At 47.9% G+C, this 13,343-nt stretch overlaps 1 long non-coding RNA gene across 4 annotated transcripts; it reads left to right on the top strand.

Annotated features, from left to right (window-relative positions):
- Nucleotides 1-11,177: 11,177 nt before the first annotated feature.
- On the top strand, nt 11,178-13,023 carry LOC121843583. Of its 4 annotated transcripts, none has more exons than XR_006081663.1 (3): nt 11,178-11,588; nt 11,624-12,353; nt 12,433-13,023. It is a non-coding gene; the product is annotated as an uncharacterized LOC121843583 (long non-coding RNA). The 4 variants fall into 4 exon arrangements; XR_006081665.1 differs by having other exon boundaries at nt 11,178-11,734; nt 11,770-12,353; XR_006081664.1 differs by having other exon boundaries at nt 11,178-12,026; nt 12,062-12,353.
- The last annotated feature ends 320 nt before the right edge of the window (nt 13,024-13,343 follow it).

The following is a 13,343-nucleotide window of genomic DNA, read 5'->3' as shown; positions in this document are numbered from 1 at the left end:
TGCAACTCAGCATTCTTTGTCCTCCAAACACGACGAGTTGAGTTTTTACCAAAAAGTTATATTTTGGTTTCATCTGACCATATGACATTCTCCCAATCTTCGTCTGGATCATCCAAATGCTCTCTAGCAAACTTCAGATGGGCCTGGACATGTACTGGCTTAAGCAGGGGGACATGTATGGCACTGCAGGATTTGAGTCCCTGGCGGTGTAGTGTGTTACTGATAGTAGGCTTTGTTACTTTGGTCCCAGCTCTCTGCAGGTCATTCACTAGGTCCCCCGTGTGGTTCTGGGATTTTTGCTCACCGTTCTTGTGATCATTTTGACCCCATGGGGTGAGATCTTGCGTGGAGCCCCAGATCGAGGGAGATTATCAGTGGTCTTGTATGTCTTCCATTTCCTAATAATTGCTCCCACAGTTGATTTCTTCAAACCAAGCTGCTTACCTATTGCAGATTCAGTCTTCCCAGCCAGGTGCAGGTCTACAATTTTGTTTCTGGTGTCCTTTGACATCTCGTTGGTCTTGGCCATAGTGGAGTTTCGAGTGTGACTGTTTGAGGTTGTGGACAGGTGTCTTTTATACTGATAACAAGGTCAAACAGGTGCCATTAATACAGGTAATGATTGGAGGACAGAGGAGCCTCTTAAAGAAGAAGTTACAGGTCTGTGAGAGCCAGAAATCTTGCTTGTTTGTAGGTGACCAAATACTTATTTTCCACCATAATTTGCAAATAAATTCATAAAAATCCTAAATGTGATTTTCTGGATTTTTCCCCCCTCATTTTGTCTGCCATAGTTGAAGTGTACCTATGATGAAAATTACAGGCCTCTCTCATCTTTTTAAGTGGGAGAACTTGCACAATTGGTGGCTGACTAAATAATTTTTTGCCCCACTGTATATATATATATATATATGAGAGAGACAGAGAGAGAGAGAGAGAGAGGCAGAGAGAGAGAGAGCGATGACCCAGTTCCTCTATAAGCCAATTCTCATTGGATGAGCTTCCAGAGGGTGTGAAGAATCAATTTGAACAGCAGAAGCTGAAGTAAATATGACTGGTGACAAGGTTTAAATCTCCGCCAGGCAGGCTGGGGTTCAAAGCTAATAAAACATCATTATTTAGACCTTTTTAAAACATGACTTTCTTCCACTGTGGTTTGTGTGAATTATGGATTTAATTTGTTTTTTTATTTTTGGTTTAAATGTTTTCTTTTTTAATGAAAGCAGACTGGAAATCCTTTCCTGTTGGGAAATCAGTCCTGCTATCAAGTGCAAGCTCACTTATATTTCATTTCGTAGCTTTGGAAAGTTGGCCTAACGATTTAATCAAGTTAATTTAATCTAGTGAATACATTCAAAATGTTATGTCCTGGTGCTCAGCTGCTTATTCATGTAAACCTAACACCTCTTCTCTTCTCCTTTCCTTTCCTCCTCTCTCCTCTCCCCCCTGCTCCTCTCTTCTCTCCTCTCCTCTCCTGTAGAGAGTGTGAAGGATGCAGTGGGGAGGAAGATGAAGCTCTCGGTGAAGAAGAGAGTCAAACTAGAGATCAAAGGAGACAAGGTGGAGAACAGAGTCTTGGTAAGTCACACAGATAACCTCTGATATGTTCTCTTCTGAATGGTCCTATCCTTTAGCGTTCTCTCTCTGCTCTCCTCTCTCTCTCTCTCTCCTCTCTCTCTCTCTCTCTCTCTCTCTCTCTCTCTCTCTCTCTCTCTCTCTCTCTCTCTCTCTCTCTCTCTCTCTCTCTGCTCTCCTCTCTCTCTCTCTCTGCTCTCCTCTCTCTCTCTCTCTCTCCTCTCTCTCTCTCTCTCTCTCTCTCTCTCTCTCTCTCTCTCTCTCTCTCTCTCTCTCTCTCTCTCTCTCTCTCTGCTGCTCTCCTCTCTCTCTTCCCTCTGCTCTCCCTTCACTCTGCTAGCTATGGCTTTGCTGTTGTGGAAAGGAACATCAGTGGCCTGAACAGTGATACAATCCTAGGAGACTTTCCTTACATTCCTCCCACAGCCCAGGGGGCATCTTTCACTCCACTGTGAGTAATGGGCAAAGAAGTCTGACCGTATGATTTTGTTGAGATCAATGTTGGGCGTTTGTTACTCTCACACCAGTTTTGTATATGTAGCATGAGGAAAATGGGTTTTCTCCAATTAAATGTTTGTCAAGAGTGCAGTAAATCTTCAGTCCATTTAATCATTCATTTCCATGGGCACATTAGAAATGCATGTTGTCATTTTCTGTGTTTAATGGGACTGAGCACTGAGGATAGTTATCTGAAATGTCTTCTGTAAATCTTTGGGGGGATTAGACTCTGGAGAGTTATTAAGGAGGGGGAATAAGTATAGGGAATAGACTCTGGAGAGTTATTAAGGAGGGGGAATAAGTATAGGGAATAGACTCTGGAGAGTTATTAAGGAGGGGGAATAAGTATAGGGAATAGACTCTGGAGAGTTATTAAGGAGGGGGAATAAGTATAGGGAATAGACTCTGGAGAGTTATTAAGGAGGGGGAATAGGTATAGGGAATAGACTCTGGAGAGTTATTAAGGAGGGGGAATAAGTATAGGGAATAGACTCTGGAGAGTTATTAAGGAGGGGAATAAGTATAGGGAATAGACTGGAGAGTTATTAAGGAGGGGGAATAAGTATAGGGAATAGACACTGGAGAGTTATTAAGGAGGGGAATAAGTATAGGGAATAGACTCTGGAGAGTTATTAAGGAGGGGGAATAAGTATAGGGAATAGACTCTGGAGAGTTATTAAGGAGGGGGGAATAGGTATAGGGAATAGACTCTGGAGAGTTATTAAGGAGGGGAATAGGTATAGGGAATAGACTCTGGAGAGTTATTAAGGAGGGAGAATAGGTATAGGGAATAGACTCTGGAGAGATTAAGGAGGGGGAATAAGTATAGGGAATAGACTCTGGAGAGTTATTAAGGAGGGGGAATAAGTATAGGGAATAGACACTGGAGAGTTATTAAGGAGGGGGAATAAGTATAGGGAATAGACACTGGAGAGTTATTAAGGAGGGGGAATAGGTATAGGGAATAGACACTGGAGAGTTATTAAGGAGGGGGAATAAGTATAGGGAATAGACACTGGAGAGTTATTAAGGAGGGGGAATAAGTATAGGGAATAGACACTGGAGGTTATTAAGGAGGGGGAATAGGTTTCATTTGGGAATAGACACTGGAGTTATTAAGGAGGGGGAATGGGTATAGGGAATAGACACTTTGGCAGAGTTATTAAGGAGGGGGAATAGGTATGGGGAATAGACACTGGAGAGATATTAAGGAGGGGGAATTAGGTATAGGGGATAGACTCTGGAGAGTTATTAAGGAGGGGGAATAAGTATAGGGAATAGACTCTGGAGAGTTATTAAGGAGGGGGAATAGGTATAGGGAATAGACTCTGGTTATTAAGGAGGGGGAATAGGTATAGGGAAAGACTCTGGAGAGTTATTAAGGAGGGGGAATAGGTATAGGGAATAGACTCTGGTTTCGAGTTATTAAGGAGGGGGAATAGGTTTAGGGAATAGACTCTGGAGAGTTATTGGTTTCGAATAGGTATAGGGAATAGACTCTGGTTATTAAGGAGGGGTTTCGTTAGGCATAGACTGGTTTTATTAAGTTTTAGACACTGGAGGTTAAATAAGTATAGGAATAGACACTGGAGAGTTATTAAGGAGGGGGAATAAGTATAGGGAATAGACTGGAGAGTTATTAAGGAGGGGGAATAAGTATAGGGAATAGACACTGGAGAGTTATTAAGGAGGGGGTGTAAGTATAGGGAATAGACACTGGAGAGTTATTAAGTGAGGGGGTGTAAGTATAGGGAATAGACACTGTGAGTTATTAAGGAGGGGGTAGGTATAGGGAATAGACACTGGAGAGTTATTAAGGAGGGGGAATAGGTATAGAATAGACACTGGAGAGTTATTAAGTGGTAGGTGGGGAATAGACACTGGAGAGATATTAAGGAGGGGGAATTAGGTATAGGGATAGCCCTGTGAGTTATTAAGGAGGGGGAATAAGTATAGGGAATAGACTCTGGAGAGTTATTAAGGAGGGGAATAGGTATAGGGAATAGACTCTGGAGAGTTCTTAGATTAATAGGTATAGGGAATAGACTCTGGAGAGTTATTATTGAGGGAGAATAGGTATAGGGAATAGACTCTGGAGAGATATTAAGGAGGGGAATAAGTGGGAATGACTGGAGTTATTAGTCCCAGGGCCTAAGTACAGAATAGACACTGGAGAGTTATTAAGGAGGGGGAATAAGTATGGGAATAGACACTGAGAGTTATTAGGAGGGGGAATGAGTCCCAGGGCCTAGACTGACAGTTATTAGAGGGGGAATAAGTCCCAGGGAATAGACACTGACAGATTAGACAGACAGGGAATAGACACTGGGAGTTTGAGTCCCAGGGCCTGACAGACAGAAGACACTGACAGACAGAAGGGGGGTAAGATAGGGCCTAGACACTGAGAGTTATTAAGGAGGGGGAATAAGTCCCAGGGCCTGACACTGAGAGATTAGACAGAATAGGTATAGGGAATTTGAGACACTGGGAGTTTTAAGGAGGGGAAATAGGTATAGGGCCAGACACTCACAGAGAGTTATTAAGGAGGGGGTTTGAATCCCAGGACCTGACAGGGAAGTTGACTCTGGAGAGATTTAAGAAGGGGCAAGCTACTGGTTTCCAGTTTGGCAAGCTGACTGGTTTCATTTGGCAAGCTACTGGTTTCATTTGGCAAGCTACTGGTTTGTGTTTGCTACTGGTTTCGTTTGGCCCAAGCTACTGGTTTTCTTCAAGCTACTGGTTGCGTTTGGCAGCTACTGGTCTTAGGAAGAAACTGGTTTGTAGAACCTACTGGTTTTGTTTGGCAAGCTACCCAGTTTCGAGGGTCAAGCTACTGGTTTAGTTTGGCAACCTACTGGTTTCTTTGGCAAGCTACTGGTTTCAGAGGGCAAGCTACTGGTTTCGTTTGGCAAGCTACTGGTTTCTTTGGCAGCCACTGGTTTTGTTTTACTACAGGTGTAAATATGCTATGAGAGAGACATATTATGTTTCTAGAGAGACGTGTGTGTGTGTGTGTGTGTGTGTGTGTGTGTGTGTGTGTGTGTGTGTGTGTGTGTGTTGTGTGTGTGTGTGTGTGTGTGTGTGAGTGTGTGTGTGTGTGTGTTTGTAGAACCTAAAATCATTGATCCTACTAGATAGCCGTCAGTGAGCTGGCTGTAGACTGCTTTGTCAGAACCCTGTGATTGAAGGGTACATTCAACTCCATCGGCTGCCTGAATTCTATTGTTCTAGAATTCTATTGTTCTAGAATTCTATTGTTCTAGATTATACTGTTCTAGATTATATTGTTCTAGATTATATTGTTCTAGGTTCTATTGTTCTAGATTTGATGCTGCTAGTGCCAACTGACAGGGTTTGAGTCCCAGGGCCTGACAGACAGAAGCAGGGGTTTGAGTCCCAGGGCCTGACAGACAGACAGAAGCAGGGGTTTGAGTCCCAGGGCCTGACAGACAGACAGAAGCAGGGGTTTGAGTCCCAGGGCCTGACAGACAGACAGAAGGGGTTCCCCAGACGTCATGAGTCCCAGGGCCTGACAGACAGACAGAAGCAGAGGGGTTTGAGTCCCAGGGCCTGACAGACAGAGGCAGGGGTTTGAGTCCCAGGGCCTGACAGACAGACAGACAGACAGAAGCAGGGGTTTGAGTCCCAGGGCCTGACAGACAGACAGACAGACAGACAGAAGCAGGGGTTTGAGTCCCAGGGCCTGACAGCAGTTGACTCTTTCTCCCTCCACAGCTCATTGCTCCAGTCTAGTGACTAGTTTCCTCATGAGATTCATTCATCATCAACTACTTGTATTGTGTTTGATGGCACGGGCCCAACCAATCATTTCTTCATCTCCGACGTTCAGCTGGAAGAAAGGTGGTTGTAGAACCTAAAAGGGTTCTTCGACCGTCCCCAGACGTCAGAGGGTCAGAACGTTTGTAGAACCTAAAAGGGTTCTTCGACCGTCCCCAGACGTCAGAGGGTCAGAACGTTTGTAGAACCTAAAAGGGTTCTTCCACCGTCCCCAGACGTCAGAGGGTCAGAACGTTTGTAGAACCTAAAAGGGTTCTTCGACCGTCCCCAGACGTCAGAGGGTCAGAACGTTTGTAGAACCTAAAAGGGTTCTTCGACCGTCCCCAGACGTCAGAGGGTCAGAACGTTTGTAGAACCTAAAAGGGTTCTTCGACCGTCCCCAGACGTCAGAGGGTCAGAACGTTTGTAGAACCTAAAAGGGTTCTTCGACCGTCCCCAGACGTCAGAGGGTCAGAACGTTTGTAGAACCTAAAAGGGTTCTTCGACCGTCCCCAGACGTCAGAGGGTCAGAACGTTTGTAGAACCTAAAAGGGTTCTTCGACCGTCCCCAGACGTCAGAGGGTCAGAACGTTTGTAGAACCTAAAAGGGTTCTTCGACCGTCCCCAGACGTCAGAGGGTCAGAACGTTTGTAGAACCTAAAAGGGTTCTTCGACCGTCCCCAGACGTCAGAGGGTCAGAACGTTTGTAGAACCTAAAAGGGTTCTTCGACCGTCCCCAGACGTCAGAGGGTCAGAACGTTTGTAGAACCTAAAAGGGTTCTTCGACCGTCCCCAGATGTCAGAGGGTCAGAACGTTTGTCAAGCTGTCTTTTCTTTTCTTAGTGTTGTAGATCTACTGTAGTATTATGGGGAAACCCTGAATGGAGGCAGTCAGGAGGAGCTTTACAACACAGACAGTGTCATACTAGCTGGGGCTTGTGTTGGCTGTGTGCTCATACAGAGAACAATATTATCATGTAGGAGTCTGTTATACAGTAGAAATGGAACACTGGAATTTATCTGAAGTCTGTGGAATTCAATTTACTCCACCCAGGCGGAAAAACAGAGCGAGAGAGTGGGAGGAGGGAGAGAGAGAGGGGGGGAGGGAGGGGAGAGAGAAGGGGGAGGGAGAGAGAGATAGGGGGAGGGAGAGGGAGAGGGAGAGGAGGGGGAGAGAGAGGGGGGGAGGGAGAGAGAGAGAGGGGGGAGGGAGAGAGAGGGGGAGGGAGAGAGAGAGGGGGGGAGGAGAGAGAGAGGGGGAGAGGAGAGAGAGAGAGGGGGGGAGAGAGGGGGAAGAGAGGGGAGAGAGATAGGGAGAGGGAGGGGGAGGGGAGGGGGGGAGAGAGAGGGGGGGAGGGGGGAGGGAGAGAGAGAGGGGAGGGGAGGGGAGGAGGGGAGGGAGGGGAGGGGGGGAGGGGGGAGAGAGAGAGAGGGGGAAGAGTGGGAGGGGGAGAGGGGGGGAGAGAGAGAGGGGGGAGAGAGAGGGGGAGGGGAGGGGAGAGAGGGAGGGGGGGGGAGGGGAGAGAGGGGAGAGAGAGGGAGGGGAGGGAGAGAGGGGGGTAGTGGGAGGGGAGAGAGAGAGAGAGGGGGGGGGGAGTGGGAGGGGAGAGAGTGGGAGAGAGAGGGAGGGGAGGGAGAGAGAGGGGGTAGTGGGAGGGGAGAGAGAGAGAGGGAGGGAGGGAGGGAGGGAGAGTGGGAGGGAGAGAGAGAGTGAGAGAGGGAGGGGAGAGAGAGAGCAGAAGACTGAAGGAGAGAGCGAGAGGAGAAAGAGAGCGAAATAGCGAGAGACATAGGGAGAGAAGGAGAGAGAGAGAAGGAGAGACGGCATGAGAATGAAATGCTGACTTCACATAACAGCCGTTCAGCTCGGCTCACTGAACAAATAAGTGACTGTTTAAGGTATTTGTTGTTCCACTAGAGAGAACATAATTAGGGAGGAAGTGGCATAGAGAGAACGTAACAGAGGCAGACGGGCACCCATCGTCTGACCTCCCTGTTCAAGATTTTATTACATTGAATTAAAAAAGAGTAAAACAAAAAGCTACATTATTATGTCTCTGGGTTAGTGTGACAGAGAGAAAACAGATGGACATTTTAAATAGTGTATTTTCTGTATATTTTCCATCTTTATTGAATACTCCTCTTAGTTGTCTGTCTTCCTGGTGCGTAAATATCCCTCCGGGTATAGAGATGGTTGCCTTACCTGTGGGTGTGTGTGTGTGTGTAGAAGTGTCAAACCCACCTCAGGCAGGCTGTGTCAGAGTATTCAGTCAGTGTTTCCTGTTAACTCTTTAGACCCCGATGAGGTGGGTCACTGCTGTCTGTCACTGCTGCAGGGACATACAACTGGCTTTGTCACGTGTCTCTGTTTTCCCCAACAGTGTCTATAAAACGGCATGACAGTGCACATGTCCTAATGGCGTGTGAGTATTATCTATTTCAGAGTTAGTTACAGACCTCTGTCAAACACACATCCTGTCAACGTCACTCCAAGCTGTCTTTAACTAGTGGGAAAGAAGCTTGAGGCAGGTCTCTCATAATAAGGACGTTAGGTGTGATCAATCAGAAGGAAAGGATGAGGGATGGAGGGATGACAGGGGGAAGGAAGAGGGATGACAGGAAGAAGGAAGAGGGAAGGAAGGATGGGAGGGATGAAGGAAGAGGGATGACAGGATGAAGGAAAAGGGATGATGGGATGACAGGATGAAGGAAGAGGGATGACGGGATGACAGGATGAAGGAAGAGGGATGACAGGATGAAGGAAGAGGGATGACAGGATGAAGGAAGAGGGATGACGGGATGAAGGAAAAGGGATGATGGGATGACAGGATGAAGGAAGAGGGATGACAGGATGAAGGAAGAGGGATGACGGGATGAAGGAAAAGGGATGATGGGATGACAGGATGAAGGAAGAGGGATGACGGGATGAAGGATGAAGGAAGAGGGATGACGGATGAAGGAAAAGGGATGATGGGATGACAGGATGAAGGAAGAGGGATGACGGGATGAAGGAAGAGGGATGACAGGATGAAGGAAGAGGGATGACAGGATGAAGGAAGAGGGATGAAGGAAGAGGGATGACAGGATGGAGGAAGAGGGATGACGGGATGAAGGAAGAGGGATGACGGGATGAAGGAAGAGGGATGACAGGATGAAGGAAGAGGGATGACAGGATGAAGGAAGAGGGATGACGGATGAAGAAGAAGAGGGATGACAGGATGAAGGAAGATGGATGACGGGATGAAGGATGAAGGAAGAGGGATGACGGGATGAAGGAAGAGGGATGACAGGATGAAGGAAGAGGGATGGAGGGATGAAGGAAGAGGGATGGAGGGATGAAGGAAGAGGGATGACAGGATGAAGGAAGAGGGATGGAGGAAGAGGGATGACGGGATGAAGGAAGAGGGATGACGGGATGAAGGAAGAGGGATGACGGGATGACAGGATGAAGGAAGAGGGATGACAGGATGAAGGAAGAGGGATGACGGAAGAGGGATGACAGGATGAAGGAAGAGGGATGACGGGATGACAGGATGAAGGAAGAGGGATGACGGGATGACAGGATGAAGGAAGAGGGATGGAGGGATGACGGGATGAAGGAAGAGGGATGACGGGATGAAGGAAGAGGGATGACGGGATGAAGGAAGAGGGATGACAGGATGAAGGAAGAGGGATGACAGGATGAAGGAAGAGGGAGGATGATGACAGGATGAAGGAAGAGGGATGGAGGGATGACGGGATGACGGGATGAAGGAAGAGGGATGACAGGATGAAGGAAGAGGGATGACGGGATGAAGGAAGAGGGATGACAGGATGAAGGAAGAGGGATGACAGTATGAAGGAAGAGGAAGGGATGACGGGATGAAGGAAGAGGGATGGAGGGATGACGGGATGAAGGAAGAGGGATGACAGGATGAAGGAAGAGGGATGACGGGATGAAGGAAAAGGGATGATGGGATGACAGGATGAAGGAAGAGGGATGACGGGATGAAGGAAAAGGGATGATGGGATGACAGGATGAAGGATGACGGGATGAAGGAAGAGGGATGACGGGATGATGAAGGAAGAGGGATGACAGGATGAAGGAAGAGGGATGACAGGATGAAGGAAAAGGGATGATGGGATGACAGGATGAAGGAAGAGGGATGACGGGATGAAGGAAGAGGGATGACAGGAGGAAGGAAGAGGGATGACAGGATGAAGGAAGAGGGATGGAGGGATGAAGGAAGAGGGATGACGGGATGAAGGAAGAGGGATGACAGGAGGAAGGAAGAGGGATGGAGGGATGAAGGAAGAGTGATGGAGGAAGGGGGATGACAGGATGAAGGAAGAGGGATGAAGGAAGAGGGATGACGGGATGACAGGATGAAGGAAGAGGGATGACAGGATGAAGGAAGAGGGATGACGGGATGACAGGATGAAGGAAGAGGGATGACAGGATGAAGGAAGAGGGATGACGGAAGAGGGATGACAGGATGAAGGAAGAGGGATGACGGGATGACAGGATGAAGGAAGCTGGATGACGGGATGACAGGATGAAGGAAGAGGAGATGGAGGGATGACAGGATTAAGGAAGAGGAGATGGAGGGATGACGGGATGACAGGATTAAGGAAGAGGAGATGGAGGGATGACAGGATTAAGGAAGAGGAGATGGAGGGATGACGGGATGACAGGATGAAGGAAGAGGAGATGGAGGGATGACGGGATGACAGGATGAAGGAAGAGGAGATGGAGGGATGAGGGATGACAGGATGAAGGAAGAGGAGATGGAGGGATGACGGGATGAAGGAAGAGGAGATGGAGGGATGACGGGATGACGGGATGAAGGAAGAGGAGATGGAGGGATGACGGGATGAAGGAAGAGGAGATGGAGGGATGAAGGAAGAGGAGATGGAGGGATGACGGGATGACAGGATGAAGGAAGAGGAGATGGAGGGATGACGGGATGACAGGATGAAGGAAGAGGAGATGGAGGGATGACGGGATGAAGGAAGAGGAGATGGAGGGATGACGGGATGAAGGAAGAGGAGATGGAGGGATGACGGGATGACGGAAGAGGAGATGGAGGGATGACGGGATGAAGGATGAAGGAAGAGGAGATGGAGGGATGACAGGATGAAGGAAGAGGAGATGGAGGGATGACGGGATGAAGGAAGAGGAGATGGAGGGATGACGGGATGAAGGAAGAGGAGATGGAGGGATGACGGGATGACGGAAGAGGAGATGGAGGGATGACGGGATGACAGGATGAAGGAAGAGGAGATGGAGGGATGACGGGATGACAGGATGAAGGAAGAGGAGATGGAGGGATGACGGGATGACAGGATGAAGGAAGAGGAGATGGAGGGATGACGGGATGACGGAAGAGGAGATGGAGGGATGACGGGATGAAGGAAGAATGTGAATGTGAATTCTTCACATTCCCAGTTAATGTGTATCGTTTCCTTTAATCTGTGGGCTTCAGCCTACATTATGTCTGGCTTGTGGTGGTGCATTATACATGAGACGGTCATTAGTGGTTAGGTTAGCCACAGCTCTGTAACACTGTCACAGGTGTCCCTGTGCTAACTGGGTATCCTACATTATGTCTGGTTAGGTTAGCCACAGCTCTGTAACACTGTCACAGGTGTCCCTGTGCTAACTGGGTATCCTACATTATGTCTGGTTAGGTTAGCCACAGCTCTGTAACACTGTCACAGGTGTCCCTGTGCTAACTGGGTATCCTACATTATGTCTGGTTAGGTTAGTCACAGCTCTGTAACACTGTCACAGGTGTCCCTGTGCTAACTGGGTATCCTACATTATGTCTGGTTAGGTTAGCCACAGCTCTGTAACACTGTCACAGGTGTCCCTGTGCTAACTGGGTATCCTACATTATGTCTGGTTAGGTTAGCCACAGCTCTGTAACACTGTCACAGGTGTCCCTGTGCTAACTGGGTATCCTACATTATGTCTGGTTAGGTTAGTCACAGCTCTGTAACACTGTCACAGGTGTCCCTGTGCTAACTGGGTATCCTACATTATGTCTGGTTAGGTTAGTCACAGCTCTGTAACACTGTCACAGGTGTCCCTGTGCTAACTGGGTATCCTACATTATGTCTGGTTAGGTTAGCCACAGCTCTGTAACACTGTCACAGGTGTCCCTGTGCTAACTGGGTATCCTACATTATGTCTGGTTAGGTTAGCCACAGCTCTGTAACACTGTCACAGGTGTCCCTGTGCTAACTGGGTATCCTACATTATGTCTGGTTAGGTTAGTCACAGCTCTGTAACACTGTCACAGGTGTCCCTGTGCTAACTGGGTATCCTACATTATGTCTGGTTAGGTTAGCCACAGCTCTGTAACACTGTCACAGGTGTCCCTGTGCTAACTGGGTATCCTACATTATGTCTGGTTAGGTTAGTCACAGCTCTGTAACACTGTCACAGGTGTCCCTGTGCTAACTGGGTATCCTACATTATGTCTGGTTAGGTTAGCCACAGCTCTGTAACACTGTCACAGGTGTCCCTGTGCTAACTGCCGGGCCGTATCCTACATTATGTCTGGTTAGGTTAGCCACAGCTCTGTAACACTGTCACAGGTGTCCCTGTGCTAACTGGGTATCCTACATTATGTCTGGTTAGGTTAGCCACAGCTCTGTAACACTGTCACAGGTGTCCCTGTGCTAACTGGGTATCCTACATTATGTCTGGTTAGGTTAGCCACAGCTCTGTAACACTGTCACAGGTGTCCCTGTGCTAACTGGGTATCCTACATTATGTCTGGCTTGTGGTGGTGCATTATACATGAGACGGTCATTAGTGGTTAGGTTAGCCACAGCTCTGTAACACTGTCACAGGTGTCCCTGTGCTAACTGGGTATCCTACATTATGTCTGGTTAGGTTAGCCACAGCTCTGTAACACTGTCACAGGTGTCCCTGTGCTAACTGGGTATCCTACATTATGTCTGGTTAGGTTAGCCACAGCTCTGTAACACTGTCACAGGTGTCCCTGTGCTAACTGGGTATCCTACATTATGTCTGGTTAGGTTAGCCACAGCTCTGTAACACTGTCACAGGTGTCCCTGTGCTAACTGGGTATCCTACATTATGTCTGGTTAGGTTAGCCACAGCTCTGTAACACTGTCACAGGTGTCCCTGTGCTAACTGCCGGGCCGTATCCTACAGTTGTGTGTGTGTGTGTGTGTGTGTGTGTGTGTGTGTGTGTGTGTGTGTGTGTGTGTGTGTGTGTGTGTGTGTGTGAGAGAGAGAGAGAGAGAGAGAGAGGTCTGAAAAGCCAGTAGAATCTGGTAGTGGGTCATCATTCAACCTGGGTTTACACTCCATAGTAGAGGTTAAGCCCATCATGACTGTGTGGAGGAGCCAAGCCAGTCCTTTAGTCCTCTCTGCTCTGGGTTTAGTCTAGTGAACCAACCTGCTGGGACCTGCTTACTGTGGACAATTTAAACAAATACTGTCACCACCTGGCTGTACATGAACAGAGTACAAAACT

This window comes from Oncorhynchus tshawytscha, unplaced genomic scaffold, assembly GCF_018296145.1.
Source record: "Oncorhynchus tshawytscha isolate Ot180627B unplaced genomic scaffold, Otsh_v2.0 Un_contig_5342_pilon_pilon, whole genome shotgun sequence".
Lineage (NCBI taxonomy): Eukaryota > Metazoa > Chordata > Actinopteri > Salmoniformes > Salmonidae > Oncorhynchus > Oncorhynchus tshawytscha.
Note: the sequence above shows the minus strand (reverse complement) of the source record. Positions and strands in the feature narration are given on the sequence as shown.